Raw genomic sequence first — 19,246 nt, 5'->3', positions numbered from 1 at the left:
TTGGGACGCCCAGTGTGCGGCCTGTCACAGACATTTCAGTTATAACCTGGCCTTCAGTTTGGAGATGGTACCTGGGCCCCCTCCAAATAATGCTGCAACTTGGTTTCGTGGAAAACCAGCTTGGAGTTGCCCAATTGCAGGAGCCCATTCCAGATCAGTCAAACTTGGCATGCTGATTCTTTGAGAAATCACCTACTGACTACTGTAGCAGGGCTCATGCTCATTAGTGGTACCAGAAGCTCAAAACAAGAGTCAATAGCAACAGCAAAATAAGCTGTTTGGTGTTGGCAGAGAACATTTGAAAAATTTCCATGGGTGCAACCCACATACTCAGCTCTGCTGCTCATCCCACAAATGCAAGTTCCTTACAAACTGGCACCATTTAAAAGGGAAATAAACAGGTTTTCATATGGGATAAAGTTTATTGCCAAGAAGTATTGTCACAACAAAGAAAGTTTAGGCATCCTAATTTTTTCTTTTACACAGCCCTGACTTTATAGTTACACAACCGTGTTTTTTTGTCTTGTCAAAGTCCAGCTCAAATACTTTACCAGACTTGTTTGACAGAGTTTGTCAAATGCAGACTTGCAAAATTTGTTTTTAACCCTGTGTTTAAAAAAGCAAGGCCAAACAAGTTTACAGATAGAGCACGATTTATACACTTGAAGCCACTGTGAGATTGCAAGAACTTCCACATGAAAGCAAAGCAGGTTTTAATGTTTGTTGCACTGAGGAGAGGCTTCTGTCCAGCCACTCTGCCATTATGCCAGGATTGGTGGAGGGCTGCAGTTACAGCTGTCCTTCTGGAACTTTGTCCCAGCTACACACAGGATCTCTGGAGCTCAGTCAAAGTGACCCTCGGATTCTTTGTCACCTCTGTTTCACAAGAGAATAACACTCCTGCTAAGGTCAGTCTTTATCTGCTAATTTCACTTCTGACACACAAAAAGAGAAACAACTTTGTAAGTCAACTTGTTTGTTGCACTTCACATAAAAAATAAGGGCCAAACTTTTTTTTTTCACAATGTATTTTTTTATTGTTTTGTTATTTTGATATTGAGTTCAATTTAATATACATTCTAAAGAATAGGGGTGTGGCAAGCTCAAAACGTCATGAGATTTCTCATGGAGGTGAAAGTCATCTTGCAAGGTCAATATCGTCCAGACACCAGGATCAGAAGCTCTCCTGAAACAAAACAATACTTAACTGGAAATTATAAAAGATCAAAAAGATGCCCTGGACACTTTAAAACTGTTGGTGAGAGAGCTAATGAAGAAACGGTGCTGATCTGTGACCCATTCAATCACCGCTCCAACCCCCACCCCCTCCTCCGTGTGCGCTACTCTGGGCCGCACATGATACACAAATGCATAATAAGTTCATCATAACAGTGTGAAATTATGATATTCTGCTGCTGGAAAACCGCAGTCTCCGCGAGTTTGTGTATGCATGCAGACTCATTCATAGTGTCGGTATCCGTTACTTTATGACTCTAATTCAGTCACCGCTTCATCATGTCTCCTTCTCGTCTCACGTCTGTCAGTCACATCCATCAGCTGTTGGCTGTGCGTATCATCAGTCAGAAGCTTAACATGTGTAGCGAGACAGGTCGTTGTATACTGCAGTGGTAAACTTAGCTAAACTAACTCAGTTTGAGTGCCATAGAGTCCATTGTTAGCTCCAAAAAGAGAAGTTTTAGCCCCTGTTTAACGCGCCCTGTTAGTTGTCTGACAGCAGACAGAGCAGAGACACACACTCGCTCACCAACACACACACATTAACACACACACTCATCTGTGCGTCATGTCCAACACTGTAAAAGCTCACCTGAAAAAAAAAAGGCCACAAAGTGATAAATTAATATTTCTCTAAATTACAACAAACGTGTTATTGGCTGAAATATTTTTTTTGAGTGTTTTAAATATGGATGTCCTTAAACAGAATGAGAAACAGTTTGATTTTACTGATGCAGTTCTTTAGATTTTAGTCTGTTGTAAATAGTTTTTAAAGTGCTTTCAAAATAATCGAAATGCTTTTATTATCATTGCTATGTAATTGTAGGAAAGGGTGCATAGTGTAGTAAAATAAAGATGTGGTAGACTATTCAAATGAAAGGTTCGATTTGAAGGGCATTAAAATGTACAGCATGAGTCAGAGTTAGACAAGACAAACTGTGTGTTAGCATCGATAGCCTATTCAGTACAAGTGGAGTTTGAACATTTCTGAACAGACCTGAATGCTTTGTAATTATGGCTTTCAGCTGTATAAAGGACATATTATCCACTCACATATTTTTTTCCAAAATTTAAAAAAAAATGTAAAATCTCATCTTGTGGGATAAGCGTCCGTCACACCCCTACTAAAGAAGTACTTCAACAAATTGCCAATCATTCGTTTTTCTCTGACTGCTTTCATCGTTATCCGTCTGTTGTGTCAGAACAATGCTGCTGTGCTGCTTTGTGAGTCGCATGACAATGGAAATCAATCAGACATAAACGGGCACACAGCATCTTCGGCATGCGCACAGACCAACATGTCTTCAAAATCTTCAGTTCTCGATCAAACTGGAGAGTAGAGTTGAGAGAAAATGCAGCGTTGTTTTGTTTCCAGCAAACAACAAGCCAAGCCGACAATTTTAAACTAACAGAAGGTGATCTTAGTCTTGTGGGGAATCTGTGGCAAACCTTTTGTCTGAAGACATTACAGGAAAGTTTACACTAACCAAAAGTACTGATAGCAGCACTGGTGATGAATGCTGGGGATTAAATACATCTTGTATCATACACACAAATGCCAAGCCCTTTCAATTGACTTTTTAACTTTTTGTCTCAAGGTAAATACTGTTACTTTATGCACTTATTTTTTCTGACAAATCTGACTGTTCTTTGAGCTTTTTTCAAATCTAATATCAAAAGAATAAATAATAATTTACAGAAAAGGCAAACAAAGTAAACAGTGTATGAAACAGATACAAATAGGTTCCACATTACTACAAAATAAAGCCCCAGGATTCAATGACAAAAAGTAAAATAAAAAACAAAGATAAAGTATCACAACTGCCATGTGGGGTTTGTTTTATGCTTTTAATTCTTAGATGATAGAAGGTATGAAAGGAAAAATGAAGTGTGGACATGCCCTCCTAAGACCTGTGCTTTTATTTCTTATGCATCTTTGATATCTCCTATGTAGTGGGGTTAGTAGGACCTATTAAGCATAGGGACTAAAGACTGTATTGAAACAAGCAGTTTTCCAATAAAAACTGATGTACTCAGGAGAGTGAGGAGAGTGGGTCTGTTTTACTGCATAACACAATAAAGACACCATTCTGTAACACAATATGGACAATTATACCAGATCAGGAAAAAACAGAGTTGGAACTTTCCTGAAAAACAAAAAAAAAAAACAAAAAAATAAACTCAAACAATTACGCCCTAATTTTTTTGTCATGCCGGCATATTTCAAACACACAGGGTCCACATTTCAGCAAATTTTTCGCATTCTTTTTTTAACTTTTTATTTTCACAGTTCCCTAATTTTTTGTCTTCCAAATTTGTCACAACTCAAACAGCTTTTTGAAAAAATAAAAATTTTTTAGATTTGGCTTAATATTCATACAGAATATTTTTCTTGAGAAGAAATTCTGTTAATGCCAGACTTGCTTTTCAATGTTTTGTTGCCATTTATCTGGTTACAGAGTTAAGGATTTATTAGTTTTATCCATATTTAGTTAAACAATATCAAAACGTCCCAATTAAAGTCTCAACATTTTTTTCATTTTTGAGAAATGATGCCAGTTTGTTAGTGGCAGCACTCATTTGTTGCTGTCAGCAGTGTTATGGGAAAAATCTGTGAAATGAATTTCTTAATTTTTTTGATATATAAAAGATTTTTTTTCAATGCAGAACAGAAAAAATGTAAAAACTGTCAGGATTAGTCTCATGAGTTTGAATTTAGAGGGTGAGGTGTGGGACACCATTACAAGGTTTCCTATAAATGGGTACTTAGTTGAAATGTAGCTTAAAATTATCAGAACTATTTTTTGTTTCATGAGATAGCAACTAAATATTGGAACATACGCAAGACTAAACCAATTCTACACGTTTTTGTTTGTTTTTCAGCCACAGAATGAACTACTGTGGTAGAATGGCCCTAATATAACTTAATTCAAATACAAACAGATGGCTGTGCCACAAAATCCATCATATTTCTTGAAATGTCATTTTTGTCTGCAGGAACATGTTCTTTTTCACATGGCTGTGTAAAAATGTAATGGAAAACAACCCAACATGAAGACTCCCCTATATGAGATACCTCAGAGTTTTCTCCTTCTGTTGCATTCATTAGTCTTTTTTGTCTTGGTAAATAATTATTTCCTGAACATGTCTACCATACAAATAAAAATTAATATAGACTAATTTGTACTACATGCACTTAGCATTTATATTCATTTGTAAACTGTTGGTTCCTTTCCAAAACCTGCCCAAGCTATATTTCCTTATCGTTCCTTATGCACACCACATTTTTTAGATTTTCATTTGTAAAAAATTTGAAAGCCATGTATAACTTTCATTCTACTTCACAATTATGTGTCACTTTGTGTTTGTCTGTCACACAAAATCCCTAAACAATATATTTACGTTTGTGGTTGTAACATGAAGAAATGTGGAAAAGTACAAGGGGTGTGAATACTTTTGCAAGCCACTGTTGATACATAAAATAGACTTCCCTTTATGTTGTCTGTAAGAAACAGTCATGCTTTGACATACAGGTACATTTCAAAAAATTAGAGTATCATGAAAAGTTCAATATCTTTTGTCACTCATTTCTGAAAGTGAAACCCATATATTTTATAGAATCATTACACATAAAGTGAAATATTTCAAGCCTTTATTTCTTGAAATGTTAATGATTATGTCTTACAGATAATGAAAACCCAAAAATCAGTGTCTCAGAAAGTTAGAATATTACATAAGATCAATAAAAAAAAGGATATTTTAAACAGAAATGTCAGGCTTCTGAAAAATATGTTTATTTCTATGCCTTCAATACTTGGTTGGGCCTCCTTTTGCATGAATTACTGCATCAATGCGGTGTGGCATGGAGGCGATCAGCCTGTGGCACTGCTCAGGTATAATGGAAGCCCAGGTTGCTTTGGTAGCAGCCTTCAGGTCATCTGCATTGTTGGGTCTGGTGTCTCTCATCTTCCTCTTGACAATATCCCATAGATTCTCTATGGGGTTCAGATCAGGCCAGTTTGCTGGCCAATCAAGCACAGTAACACCATGGTCATTGAACCAGCTTTTGGTACCTTTGGCAGTGTGGGCAGGTGCCAAGTCCTGCTGGAAAATGAAATCAGCATCTCCATAAAGCTTGTCAGCAGAAGAAAGCATGAGGTGCTCTAAAATGTCCTGGTAGATGGCTGTGTTGACTGTGGACTTCAGAAAACACAGTGGACCAACACCAGCAGATGCCATGGCAGCCCAAATCATCACTGACTGTGGAAACTTCACACTGGACTTCAAGCAACATGGATTCTGTGCCTCTCCACTCTTCCTCCAGACTCTGGGACCTTGATTTCCAAATGACATGCAAAATGTACTGTCATCTGAAAAGAGGAATTGGACCACTGAGCAACAGCTTCTGACGTTGTTTGTGGTTCTGCAGTGGCTTTACACAAGGAATGCCACATTTGTAGCCCATGTCTAGGATTCGTCTGTGCATAGTGGCTCTTGATGCGCTGACTCCAGCCTCAGTCCACTCCTTGTGAAACTCCCCCAAATTCTTGAATGGATTTTGCTTGACAGTCCACACAAGGCTGTGGTTATCCCTGTTGCTTCTTCATATTTTTCCGCCACACTTCTTTTGTTCCACTCAACTTTCTACTAATATGTTTGAATACAGCACTCTTCTAAAGAAGCTGGCTGTTCACAATGACCTTTTGTGGCTTACCCTCGTTGTGGAGGGTGTAAATGACAAGTCTGTCAAGTCTGCAGTCTTTCTCATGATTATGTAACCTACTGACCCAGAGTGAGAGACCATTTAAAGGCTCAGGAAACCTTTGCAGTAGGGGTGCACTGATCGATCGGCCAAAATCGGTATCGGCGCCGATTTCCTTAAGTTTAGGAGATCGGCGATCGGCCGATCCTTGTAAATAAGACTGGGGAATAAGATCGGTTTCATATGCCTCTACCTACTAAAATGTGAAAAATGAAAGACTGAAGGAAATGATATAATTTAGTAGTTTGGACAGCAATGCTTTAAACTTTTCATTTATATTTGAGAGAACTGCCTCATGTGCGGTTAAAACAACAAGTTTGTATTGTTTCACGGGTGTTGTTCAATATTTTTCAATAAATTAAGATTGGAGCATTGAAGGTGTATGCTGTCAGTAATAAAAAAATTGGTAACGGCCAAAATCGGCAGGTCAGGCTTTTCAAAGATCGGTGATCGGCCAGGAAATTGCAATCGGTGCACCCCTACTTTGCAGGTGTTTGGAGTTAATTATCTGATTAGGGTGTGACACCATGACTTTCCAATACTAAACTTTTTTCATAATATTCAAATTTTCTGAGACACTGAATTTTGGGTTTTCATGATCTGTAAGACATAATCATCAAAATTTCAAGAAATAAAGGCTTGAAATATTTCACTATATGTGTAATGAGTCTATATAATATATGGGTTTCACTTTCTGAAATGAGTGACAAAAATTATTGAACTTTTCATGATATTCTAAGTTTTTGAGATGTACAGCGCTTAACAAATTTATTAGACCACCTGACATATTTGTCTCAGAGACCATCCAGCATCCTGAAGTGCTTTAATGCAGGCTCTTTCATTTTTAGTGAGCTCTCCACGTTTTACCATATTGAACAGGAATGAGGAATTTCAAACTGAATTCACCCAAATTTGGGCCGGCTCACTGGGCTTCTCTGAGAAGTCAGAAATGAATCAAGCATAACATTCAACCACTAAAACTAATTTTTCTGTTCAGGAATTCAAGTAAATAACTATTATTTGACATATTAATCAAGAAATAATAATGTGCTTTACTATTTTTTTCAGTTTTTGTAAATCAGTAAATTTGAAAATTCATGGATAACAATAATAATTATATTTTAGCATTAAAAATATCATTTGGGTTAAAGAGCTTCTACATATTGGTGTATTAACCATTGCACAAACATAAAAAATGATTTTGGTAATCACCAATGCTGTTAATTAAGGGCAGCTGTGGCATAAACCTTACTTTGGGTGGTGGTCTAATAAATTTGTTAAGCTCTGTACCTGTACAGTTCATGTCTCAAACTAAATTCTATAGGTACATGGGCTGGTATCCATAACAACAGTCAAAAGCCTTCAGCAACCAGGCAGCGCTATATCTAGCATCAAATGGAAGAGGCTCCGCTCATCCACACATCTCCCTGTGCCAGTTTTTCAGCCTTGACAGCATCTAACAGTGGCATCTGAGATAAGAGCTGTTTTCTCATATACTGAGCAATCCTTGGAAACATGCAGTGTTTGTGTTTCAATCCTTTCATCCACGACTTCTACCCCGCGCTGGGAATTTTCCTGAGCACAAAAGCATCTTGTGAGAGCTCCATTTGAAGTCTCATCAACTTCCACCCCTCGCAGGACTGGATTCAACATTAACTGGTATTAAATATTTCATTGTCACTTGCACTATCATTGACACTGAGATATTGCTTTGTCTCAGCAAGAATTCTATTCCGTGCCTCTTGCCTGACTGCTTGTTCAATATTCTCTAAAACACTCAGTTCAGTCAAATCTCCCCTACTGTGTTCATGTAAATTTAGAAAATATGATACTGGTTGAGTCAACTGATGCAAAGAATTACTGCAGGTTTGAACTGTTAATAAAAATGATCAGAAAAAAATGCAAATGTTTGGAATTCTTTTTTAATCATCACTGCAAATTTTTTAGGCTATTATTGATGGATTGAGTAAGTGGGCTAAAAACAATTCTTATTTTTAACATTTTGACACTGTGTAATGCCATCAATCTTTAACCTTTTGACCTTAAAATAGTAGTTTCAGGGTCAGTCTAATCATACAATTAATTTTAACAGGTAGGAGGATGGTGTCCATGTCATTTCCACAGAGGACCCCGGATGCCTGCTTGCAGCACTATGTAACTCAGGCAGTTCTGGAGAACACATTTGAAGGGATTGAGCTGCTTCCGTGATCTGTTGAATCCTGACTGTATGATGATGAACTCTGACCGATTTGCTCTCTCTGTCCCAGTCACTGTTTGTGGCAACAATATGTTTCTATTTGACTGGCATGTATCTATCAAAATGTAGTTTTATTAAGTTCTTCAGAATGCTAAAGGCTTTTGAAAAATATGCTGTAACAAAGATGTGAGGTTGTTGAGTTATAAATAAATCAGAATTATATTGAAGGCATGTGCACGCAGAAAAGAGAGAGAGAGACAGAAATCACTAAAACAGAACTCAGATCATGAAGCCTGTCTTTCTCTGTAAAGCTGTCAGGTTAATCAGTGAAGTTTATAAAATCCCCTGGAGTCTGCAGAAACAAACTGACCACTCTCTCATACAAACGAGTTGTGCATGTATTTGTGTAAACTCAGAGATCTGCAGCCTCTTTACTCTATGAAGAAAACTGTTTTTCTTTATTAAACCATTTATTACAACACTCCATGGCTACAATGTTGGCACAGCTCCATATTTGCTGTCATGCCACTGTCTGTGGATGCGTAAAAGATGAGGGCTAAGTGCCTGTCAGCATCACTGCATTGTCTTCTTTCTCTCCCCTCATCATTTTCACGCAGCGCAGCATATTGTCTTTACTGCATGTTACATTATAAAAACAGTGAAAACAAGTGCATTTTGAGACACTGATAACCATCTGTGCAAATCACAACATGCCATGCAACACAGTGCTATGTCCAAGCTTACACCATGAGTATATATGAATACATAACTGCTTTAAGTAAAGCCTTGAGGAATTTTCTTAGTCAAGTCACTCAAATTACTCTAGGAATTGTTTCAGCCCTATATGACACCACCCATCCTTAAAAGAAAACACAAACGTTTCTTACTTCCAAATATAATCACCCATGATAAAAGAAAAAAATACTTTCCCTGTGTGACCTCTGAGTTCCCCTGTGACCTTATCCCTGGCTGCTCAGGACCGGCCTCTACTTTGCATTACTCCAGCAGTGTCTTCGTGATTGTTTGTTGAGTTCACAGGTCGTCGGGGGAGTCAAAGAATGTTAATCATAGCTACAACATAAGAGCTCTCTGTGATGTCAGTGTCTTTACTCATATAAAAGAAAACAACAAACAAGAAACAATTATGGATTGGATTATGGATAAATATGATGTACCAAGAGGAGGACAAATGGACAGGCTCTCCTTCAAATAGAACATGAGGTATGATTGCGATAAAATGTCAAAGAAAATCACTCTGTATAGACATAAATCCTTGGAGAAAGAAAAGTAGGGACTTGCACAATGGCACTCTGTTAAATGACAGAAAGATAAGGAGCAAATGCTTTCCTAGGTTTCCCATTGTTGAGGTCAGGTCAGGTGTCACAGGCGATGATGCAAGAAAAATCCTCACATTAGTCTTGTTGAGTCCTGATCTTAGGGTGTCTTGGACATGTTGATTTTGTCACATTACAAGACCATTTGTTGTTCCCAACATGCATAATCAAGCCCAAGGTTCGACAGTGTGCTGTCAGGCCAAAATCTGGCTGAATTTTTGTAGACTGTGCCAGTCCTTAGATAAAACTTTGGTACACCAAAAAATAGTCAGAGTGGAAAGCCCTAAAGTATGGTTTGGAGTCTGATTCAGTTGGCTTTAACTTGGCTTGTAGTCTGTTAACTGCAAGGAGCAGTACAGTATATTAGGATAATCATACCGGTAGACTGTACAGCATTGTACATTTCTGTACATCATACATTCAGCTTTGAACTAAATCTTAACTTTGGCATACTAACATACAGTATTCACAGCATCATTGCATTGTGTCACTTTCAAAAGATCTAATGCTTCCTCTTTGCCTTAATTTAGCTTGATAGGTACAGTTGATCATGGGAATGGTATTTGTGTCCGGGGTTTTAGTTCATAAACACAACTAATAGAAATGTTTCAATGTTGATCTAATGATGGTGCTAGCGCCAAATCAAAAGATCGATCAAAAAAATAGCACCTTATGATAATGTGTAAAAAATGTCGAAGCAATTTGTTGGATTAAGATCTCCATGGAAGCAGGAGAAGTAAAAGGGCATTCAATATTCAGGGAACATGATAAAAACCAATTTTTACTCCAATCTTCAATAAAAAGATGAATTTTTAACTCCTGCTGGTGCTGAGGAACTGCCACTTTAACTTCTTGTCATCTTATTGTTTGTGGATTTCATGTCAATCATCCATTATTTAGTTTGGGCTAACACAATGATAGTTCTACAGATAAAGCTCTGCTTCCATAGCTGTGCCAAGAGCATAGTTAAAAGAAGTTTATAGTGGAATGAGAACTTACACAAACCGCTCACGGTCAGTCTTTCAAAGCGTTGTTTCCTCAAGGAGTCAGGAGCATTGTCAGGGGTTTATTCAGCCCTTCACATGTCTGTTTGGATCTGTTTGCATCCTGTAGAACAAGTACATAGACCATCAGAAGAGCAGCTAAAAGTCAACCGTCAGCTTTGTTTCATCACTCCCTTTGGAAAAGCAGGGATCAAACTCTGGTCAGACAGTTTAATGTCTCCTTTTGTCTCAAGTTAAATAAATGGGTTTGAATAAGTCAGTTTCCACACAGAGGATAAAGGCCTCTGCCACAAATGTCTGTATCTGCTCGTTGTATCGCTGTTTTTATCATATAAAGAAGAAAAAATAACCACAGTCTCCACTCAGGAGCTACTCTCTGCTGTTGGCACTATGTCTGCAGCAAATACAAAAATGTCATGCTTTGTGGATAACGGCTTAAGCTTGTGCCTCTGGGTCTCTTATCCCTTGAAACATCTGCCCCTAGAAAATCAGGCTGACAACAAACCAAGACAACCTCAGAGATATTTCAGAAAAAATAAGATTAGTTAAAGCAGATACTGAAAAAAGATCACGTCAAGTGGGAGGCAAGTCAAGTGGCTTTAAAAATAATCACAACTAAAATATACTATGAGGTATTCTTTACTCATTTGCAGTCAGAGCTACACAAGGAAAAACAAATGATTTCACTCTCTTCATTTTTACTCATATACACTTACCTTAGCTGTAACTCAAACAGGCATATAAACTTAGCACAAAAAGTAAGGAAATTTGTGTTTGGTAGATTATGTCTTTGTTGTAACAGTGCTTCTTGGCAATAAATCTCATACTGTTGGAAAGCCTGTTTATTTCCCTTTAAAATGGTGTCACATTTGTAAGGAACATGCACTTGTGGGATGAGCAGCAGAGCTGAGTATCTGGGTTGCACCCATGAAAAATGTGCCAAATTTTCTCTGCCAATGCCAAACAGCTTATTCTGCCATTAACTCTTGCTTGGTGTTTGGTGGATTGGATGATCAAGTTTAAAGAAACAAGACATATTGACAATTTAACAATTTATTCATTTAACAAACAGAAGCCTCGGTATCGTGGAAGAACCATACACAGCCACAATATCCTGGCACCTCCTCCTCATGCTGGTCACTAGCCTAGTCACACACTACTGTGGGATGGCATCCCATTCTTCAACCAGCATTTGTCTCCAGTCAGCCAACGTGGTTGTGTTGGTCACTCTGGCACGAACAGCACACCCAGGCTGATCCCACAAGTGTTCAATGGGGTTAAGGGCAGGACTGCTGGCAGGCCATTCCATCCTCTCCACTCCCAAATTCTGGAGGTAGTCTCTGATAAACCCCACTCTGTGGGGGTGAGCGTTGTCATCTTGGAGGATAGAGTTTGGTCCCAGACTGTGGAGATATGGGATTGCCACTGGTTTCAGAATCTCATCCCAATATCTCTCTGCATTGAGATTGCCTCCTATGATGACAAGTCCGCAAACGGGCCTGACGGTGTAGGGCAGTCATGGCAGGCCTCCTGGCAGCCCTATGAGACCAGAGATTGGCTGCGTGTTCCCGATTGTCTGGGCAGAGAGCTGTCGGCCATATCGTCCTGCAAACCTTGACTGCAAATATGTAGACGACAGCCTACGGTACCTAAGTGCCAACAGGGTGAGGAACGGTCTTCTTGGGACGCCCATTTGCTGCCTGTCTCTGATATCCGCCATTATATGGAACCTGGCCTTCAGTTTGGAGATGGTTCTAGGGCTCGCTCCAAACAATGCTACAACTTGGTTTTAGGAAAAACAGCTTGAAGTTGCCCTATCGCACGAGCCCTATCCAGATCAGTCAAACGTGGCATGCCAATTCTTGGAGCAGATACCTACTGACCACTGTAGCAGGGCCCATACTCACAGGTGCTGCCAATCAGGCATCTGATTGGCAGCACCTGGGGGTACCAGAAGCTCAAAACAAGAGTCAATAGCAACAGCAAAATAAGCTGTTTGGCATTGGCAGAGAACATTTGGCAAATTTTTCATGGGCACAACCCACATACCCAGCTCTGCTGCTCATCCCACAAATGCATGTTCCTTACAAATGTGGCACCATTTTAAAGGGAAATAAACAGGCTTACCAACAGTATTGGATTTATTGCCAAGAAGCACTGTTACAACAAAGACATGATTTACCAAACACAAACTTCCTTATTTTTTGTGCTAAGTTTATATGAGCTGCTTTTAAATATGTTTGAACAAAACTCAAAACAAGAACAAAATATGAGACTGGAGGTTAGTAGAAAATCATGGGAGTGACTTTCCCAACTCCAAAAGAAAACAAACATGGAAGGCTCACTCACTGCTCCATGCTAGGCCCGAGAAACAAACATATCACTTTGTAATATGATACACGCAGTTAGCAAGATATGCAGTTTCACAGTCGTTACAATGGAGAAATACCCAGACAACACAGCATCAACTCTGCCCACTTTAGTTTAACAGTTACTTCATGTTATTTCTGGTTGTCTCAGTCAGATTCAGCTCTGTAAAGCTCCACCATTGTTGAGATGAATGTTCATAACATAAAAGTCAAGTTAATGCTGTGCACCCATGCTTACCCATGCACAAGCAATCATTCTGTGCCCAGGCCCACTTTTTCCATCGTAAGGGCCAAGAAAGTATACCCTGCCTCAGCTAGGTATGAAGCCCCCATGATGGTCCAACAAACTAGTCTGTGGTGCTTATGTGTACTCAGACATGGTATGGATGGCCAAGTGGTTGAGCATAAAGGTGCCAGAGGGGAAACGATTCATGTCAGAATCGCATACATTCACTGACACTGATGCTGCAGGTCTATAGCTCATTATGTGTTATGTATATGTTTGCAATGCTGTGTCTGACACACTTTTCCCTACAGAAAAGCTTTAAGAATCACTGTGGATTCTATGATCCCATGTATGAGGAAGCCTAACCTGGCATAGATGCTCACTTAGCTAAACTAAAGACATGTCGCCTACTTCAGGAACAGTTCATATGCCGGAGTTCGCACATTCACCCAGAGTGAATATCAGCTAACAACTGCAGACTGGTACGTACAATAAAAATAAAAAGATCTATCATCTGTTCCACGTCAATAACTGGTGTTGTTGTAAAGAAGTGACCGTGTTATCTGGCGATATAATGCTTCTGGGTTAATAACGGATGTTGAAAACTTAGAGAGTCCTTTTGTTTGGTTGTTAAATAAATTCATGTCTGCCAAGCATATCCGAGACGTAACTACAACAAGCGCTGACAATTTCGGCTGAAAAGTCACCAATTAACACTGTCACTTGTTGAAACATAACACCTGCTCTCCTACAGCATAGTCAGTGAAGGCTTTAGATTTATAATTGTTTTCTTCCACTGATGAGTTCCTGATAAATGCGTTTTCCTGCTTAAGCCCACACATTTTATTCCTGTTAAAATATTCAACAATTTAAGCACAACTTTCTATTTTCTTTATTACTGTAATTAGTTGTTTAAAAACATACTACAAATATACTCAAAAAACACTATTCTGAGTACATTAAGCTTACATAAGCTTTTTAATGTCAAATAATATTTTCAGCCCCATTATGCACAGCAGAATGGAATAGGTGCTGAAATTATCACCTCTCGTAAAGAAATGGGGAATGTGTCGTGAAACGAGAATCAGTGTGAATCAAAAATCAATCTCTCATCACTGACCTATACACAGAAAGAAGAATTATTGTATTCTTAAACTCACATTGCCATATATCCCATTATAACCAGCTGCCCACGCTCAGCTGTTTGGCATTGGAGAAGACCCAGCATGGTACCAGACCATATGGCATGCAGTGTATGAGTATTAATGCCCTGGTATATACAGTATGTATGTCTGTGTACATTGTTCACGAAATTGTCCTTAATCCTTGGCAGATTTCAATTTTCATGTTTAAAGCATCTTCAAACACCACCAGTGGTGCTGCTGGTGTGTAAGGATATATTCTAAAGGCTTTTATTATAAATATGTACTCCCTACATGGCCCCGTCTTCATGGCTGTAACTAAACGATTAACCTTGCAAAACAGATGAATTTGCCAGACTCCATGTCCATCATCAGCCAAATCCACCTTGAAAGTTCCAATCCATAATGTTTATGCCGAACAGAACACTGTTCGGACCAATCAGCTTAATTTGAGGAGAACGAGGCTGAAGCTATGGGCAGGATTTAGTTGGACTCAGAGTTTCCGCTAGACTTTTTTGTTCCCGGTCAAAATGACCGGCAGTCTTCAAGAATTCTGACCATTTAGAACAACTACCGGACATTTGCTTTAACATTATTTTGCTGCATTAACAACAGTAAAACACATAAATATGAAATCCTGTGATACACTGATACATACAAGTCTGGGCTAAACGGGACTGACGACACGTTTTTATTTCCAAACCTGACCCGAAATGGAGACAGTAGAAACCATGCTGACAGTAAACCTGAGTAATTATTACCCTGTTATTACAGACTGGTAGACAGGTACATATGATGAGACCATGCAAGTGACTGCACAAAGACTTCCTCTCATTTTTCTTTGTGTAAAAGGTTTAAAGTATCAAAATGAAAGCTGCAAGCTTTTCCTCACAAACGCAGTCAGTCACACAATATACGCCCATGTTAAACTCATAAACAACAGTTAGCTTCACATCAGCACCATTAGCCTGTTAGTACATTGGCTGCTACCATAACTTAGCAGCTTACAACAGCCAAATACCATCCTCCACCAACAACAACAAAGCATTCCAACAAATAACACGCCAGTGCTCTGTTAAATGGACTCCACGTTAAAAGTCTACATTTCAGATGAAAAATTTGTCTTTCCATCAGTTGTCCAATATCAGTCCATGATGGTATAACTAACCTCTGCTAAAGCTGGAAAACATTTTCTGCGTGTCAGCCGCATCCCCTACTCTGGGCCCTGTCTTTCTTCATAAGTTTGACCTCAATAAACCCCCCTAAAAATGACTTGATTCAGTGTACAGTGAAAGTTTGTCGGGAACTATTCAAAATAAAAGCATTCTGTACAAGTGAGCAGAGTTTCTATATAGAAATGCTAAACAGGGCTTTTACTTTGAAAAGCACAAACCAGAAAAGCATTCCTACGGTGTTTATCTTTCCTGTTACATATTCTACCAGTGTGGAGTCAGAAAGTTTCACTCACAGTAGATCTTTAGAGAACAACTTTATTAACGGGCACATTTAAACTTGTGGCTTTCCTCAGGGTTATCAAGAAACACATTGTAAACATATTCTATGTGCATATTTGCCACTACGATGTAAATATGGCTCTCCGTTTATCATTTTCCTGTCTAATATGGTCTACAGCCACAATATAAGACTATTAAACTGCAATTTAACGTGATCTAAGATGCATCTTTGTGAAATAAACAAAGATAAATGCAACTGTTAATTCACATGTCCACATTTGTGTGCATGTACGGTATATATCCTGTGTATATCAATGTTCTTATTTCATATACCGGTCGATATATATTGGTTATCGACCAATATATCAGATATCGGCCAATATATTGGATTTTTTAGCCCCCAATATCGGTATCAGCCCCAAAAATCCCCTGTCGGTTGGGCTCTAATATAAACCTTACCTCTTAATCAAATGATCCCTAAGACACATATTTTTCCTTTTTTTCCATCCATAAGATTTTTTTTTACCTCAAGTTGAAATAAAACTCAATCTCAGCTAATTTCTTTGTCACTGCTTATTCCTTTATTCTTACTTTGGATAGAATGGGGATAAAGAAGATGAAAAGAAACCATAAATTAAAGCACAATTTACACAGCATGTACAAACCGTCAGATTTGGAGTTACATCTGATTTTAATGAATGAAACTGAAAATCATCGTGTACAGCAGGGATTAGTGCTGACTGACTACATTGTGTTTTCATCTACTGTATGTATGAAGGGATTATCTGCCTGATCTCCCAATAGCTATTATAAATGGAAAAAGCAAAATTTAAGCTTCAAACCAACAGAGCTGCTGCATTCGCAGTATTAGACCGCATGTTGAATACAGCAGTAACTGGGTTTGATAAACTGCCTCTGACAGCAGCATTGGATTCATCTTCCAAAAAGTCCTGTTGCTTTAAAGCAGCTTCCTGTGGGGGGACTGCAACATTCAACACTGCTCTGAGTACAACAGCTTTCCACTTATCCATCTTGTCATATTACTCAGACTAACCAAATCTGCTTTCAAATTGAGAGTCAATAAAGATTGTTGAGCTGGCACGGTGAAAGATTGTAGATTATTTACTTTGTTAAGCTCTGTCAACAAGTCTGTTTATAAAAGGAAAAAAATCAAAACATGAATTTCAACAGTTTGTCACATTTTTCTCTCAAAAGATCTTGTGAAATGGAAGTCTTCCTTTCTTTGTGTTTATGTGCTAAAGCATGTACTCATCCAACAGCCAAACCATCCAGTGATCACTGAAGACGGGTTCAAACTGTAGTCTTCTTTACTCTTTAGCCGCAACACAGAATTCAGAAAACACTCACATAGAGAACTTTTGAAATCATGGATAATTAAGAATCATCAGCAAAAGTCTGCAGTAAACGGAAGTAAATACAGACACAAATGTTCTTTAAAAAAGAATGCAAGATGCTGGCAGTAAATGTACACGTGTTACAAAAACAAATAATTTCATACATACGGGAAGTGAAAGTGCTGATGTTGCTGCTTGCAATCCTTAGTTTCAGGAACAACTAGAATGGCTGTCTGAGGCGGCAGACCCAGGCCTAAGCAGCGCCCCTGAGGAACTCATGCTCCCATTAATTACTATGGTGTTCAAAATTGGAAGTGCGAGAAAAAACGAACGGGTGCACGGATCATCACCAAAATCTAATTGATTCTTCCCTGTCACTATCCCAATATTCCCTGAAAGTTTGGTGAAGGTCCAACTTTCCATTCTCTGAACCCTTTACATAACCCCCTGCCGATTTCATTGGCGTGGGTAATTAAAGCCTGAGTTTTAAAAGATGTGTAAACTTCTGTTTACCCAGGGCTGGATGGGGCATGTAGACATCATTGTGTGAGAAGATTACTGGATGTCCATCACAGTATGTAAGTGTTATTTCCTAGAGACTGGCACATCTCTTCACAGCTCCCAGCTGTGCCGTTGTTGTGCTCACTCTGAGGTGTTCTGTAGAAGTTTTCCTCATAAATAAAAGTAATAGTAAAGAGATATGTATTAAAATGTTGTTTTTCATTGATTTTTTTATTATAATAACTTAAAAAATGTCTGAGGAAAGCAAAGAAAGAGGTTGAGAGAGGTCACACATATAAGCAGATGTGAGGGAGCTTCCATTAGCAGTAGAGGAAAGTAACATCGAAACTTGATGAGATTATCAACTTTAAATGTCACACAGGGATGTTCCTAGATGAATAATTACATTTCCAGTTACCACAAATTATAATTGTGTTTACAGGATCTGGCTAATATCAGAAGTGTTAGCACCGCTGGCCTTAAATTCTCTTTGCAGGTGATGTCCACATTCTTGTGCTTAAAGGTCACAGAGGACAGAGGTCCCCAAAACATGCCTGCTGCTGAAAAAGAAAAAACAAAAAACACCGCTCCAGTGTTGGATTTTTGCATGTCTAAAAAAACCCCCTCTATTTCAGCCCTGCTCAGAACGAGCTGTTTCTTTGTCTGCAGCTTTAAATGTTAATAAACTGTCTGACTCCGCCCCTTATTCCGCCCCTCTCAGGAAATGAATGTTGCTTAATGGATGTGGCTCTCCTGATCTTACTCTGAGCTGCCAGCTGAGAGGAGGATCAAGAGAGGAGGGAGGAACTTTCTTGCAAGCGGGGAGGGCCAACCAAACCGGCGGGGGGGGTAGTGCTAACTCCCCACATGAGGTCATGAGGGGTAAATCTGAGAACAGTTTGTTTTAGCGCACATTTTCTGAAAGGTGGACGGACTAGGGGCACATATTTTTGTGAGAAAAGCCTGAAAAAGTGATTTTTCCATATGTCCCCTTTAATACTATCACTCAATGCTTCATGTATATGCGACTCTAACTTTACACAGCCTCTGTACAACTGTATGCCTGTTTTCTAGGTCCAAAAAGTGCTCAATTACGCTGTTCCTACTTTATTCCTTCAATGCTATGAGTTCATTGTGGGAGCAAGGCAGCAGTCTTTAAGAGCAGCTACAGGGCCTACTAGTGGTGAATGGCAGCATTACAGTATAGATGGAGTACTTGACTTTCAGTTTGTCTGCATGTTTTTCAGTTTGTCTGCATGTGGCTCAGGCATGGAGAATTCAGAGTATCAAGGTCTCACCTATTTCTTCCACACACTGCCCGGGGTTAAGGACCAAAACAAACAGGAAAATGATAAATGGAGAGCTGTGTTTACCTCATTTAAGCACATATGCACGTCCACATCGGTAGGATATGTAAGTGTGGCTCCTGATGACCCTGTTGAAGGCCACAAGCTTAAATGCTTAGTGAACACGGTAAACACAGTATCAGTGCAGTTCTGGCTGAGCATTTCTTTGGAGGAACTCCCCTCGATTATACAGACTGATTTGATTTTCAAAAGTTCCCAACACGCCTCCACTATACATTGTATAAAGTCACTTTTAGGGAGGTTTATTGAGGTAAAGCTTATGAGGAATGACAGGGCTTTGACTGCAGGGAGATGCAGGC

At 39.0% G+C, this 19,246-nt stretch overlaps 1 long non-coding RNA gene across 3 annotated transcripts in view; it reads right to left on the bottom strand.

The window, feature by feature from the left end:
• The window catches only part of LOC121525028, a 271,879-nt gene that overhangs the window by 111,166 nt on the left and 141,467 nt on the right, over window positions 1–19,246 (bottom strand). For 2 of the 3 annotated variants that reach the window (XR_005993189.1, XR_005993187.1), the window contains exon 3: window positions 10,529–10,636. This is a non-coding gene — a long non-coding RNA (uncharacterized LOC121525028). Of the gene's footprint in view, window positions 1–1,010; window positions 1,187–10,528; window positions 10,637–19,246 lie in introns of those variants that run through there. The other variant, XR_005993188.1, reaches the window with a different exon arrangement.

This window comes from Cheilinus undulatus, linkage group 17 (assembly GCF_018320785.1).
Source record: "Cheilinus undulatus linkage group 17, ASM1832078v1, whole genome shotgun sequence".
Classification (NCBI taxonomy): Eukaryota; Metazoa; Chordata; class Actinopteri; order Labriformes; family Labridae; genus Cheilinus; species Cheilinus undulatus.
This window is presented reverse-complemented; position numbering and strand designations above follow the sequence as displayed.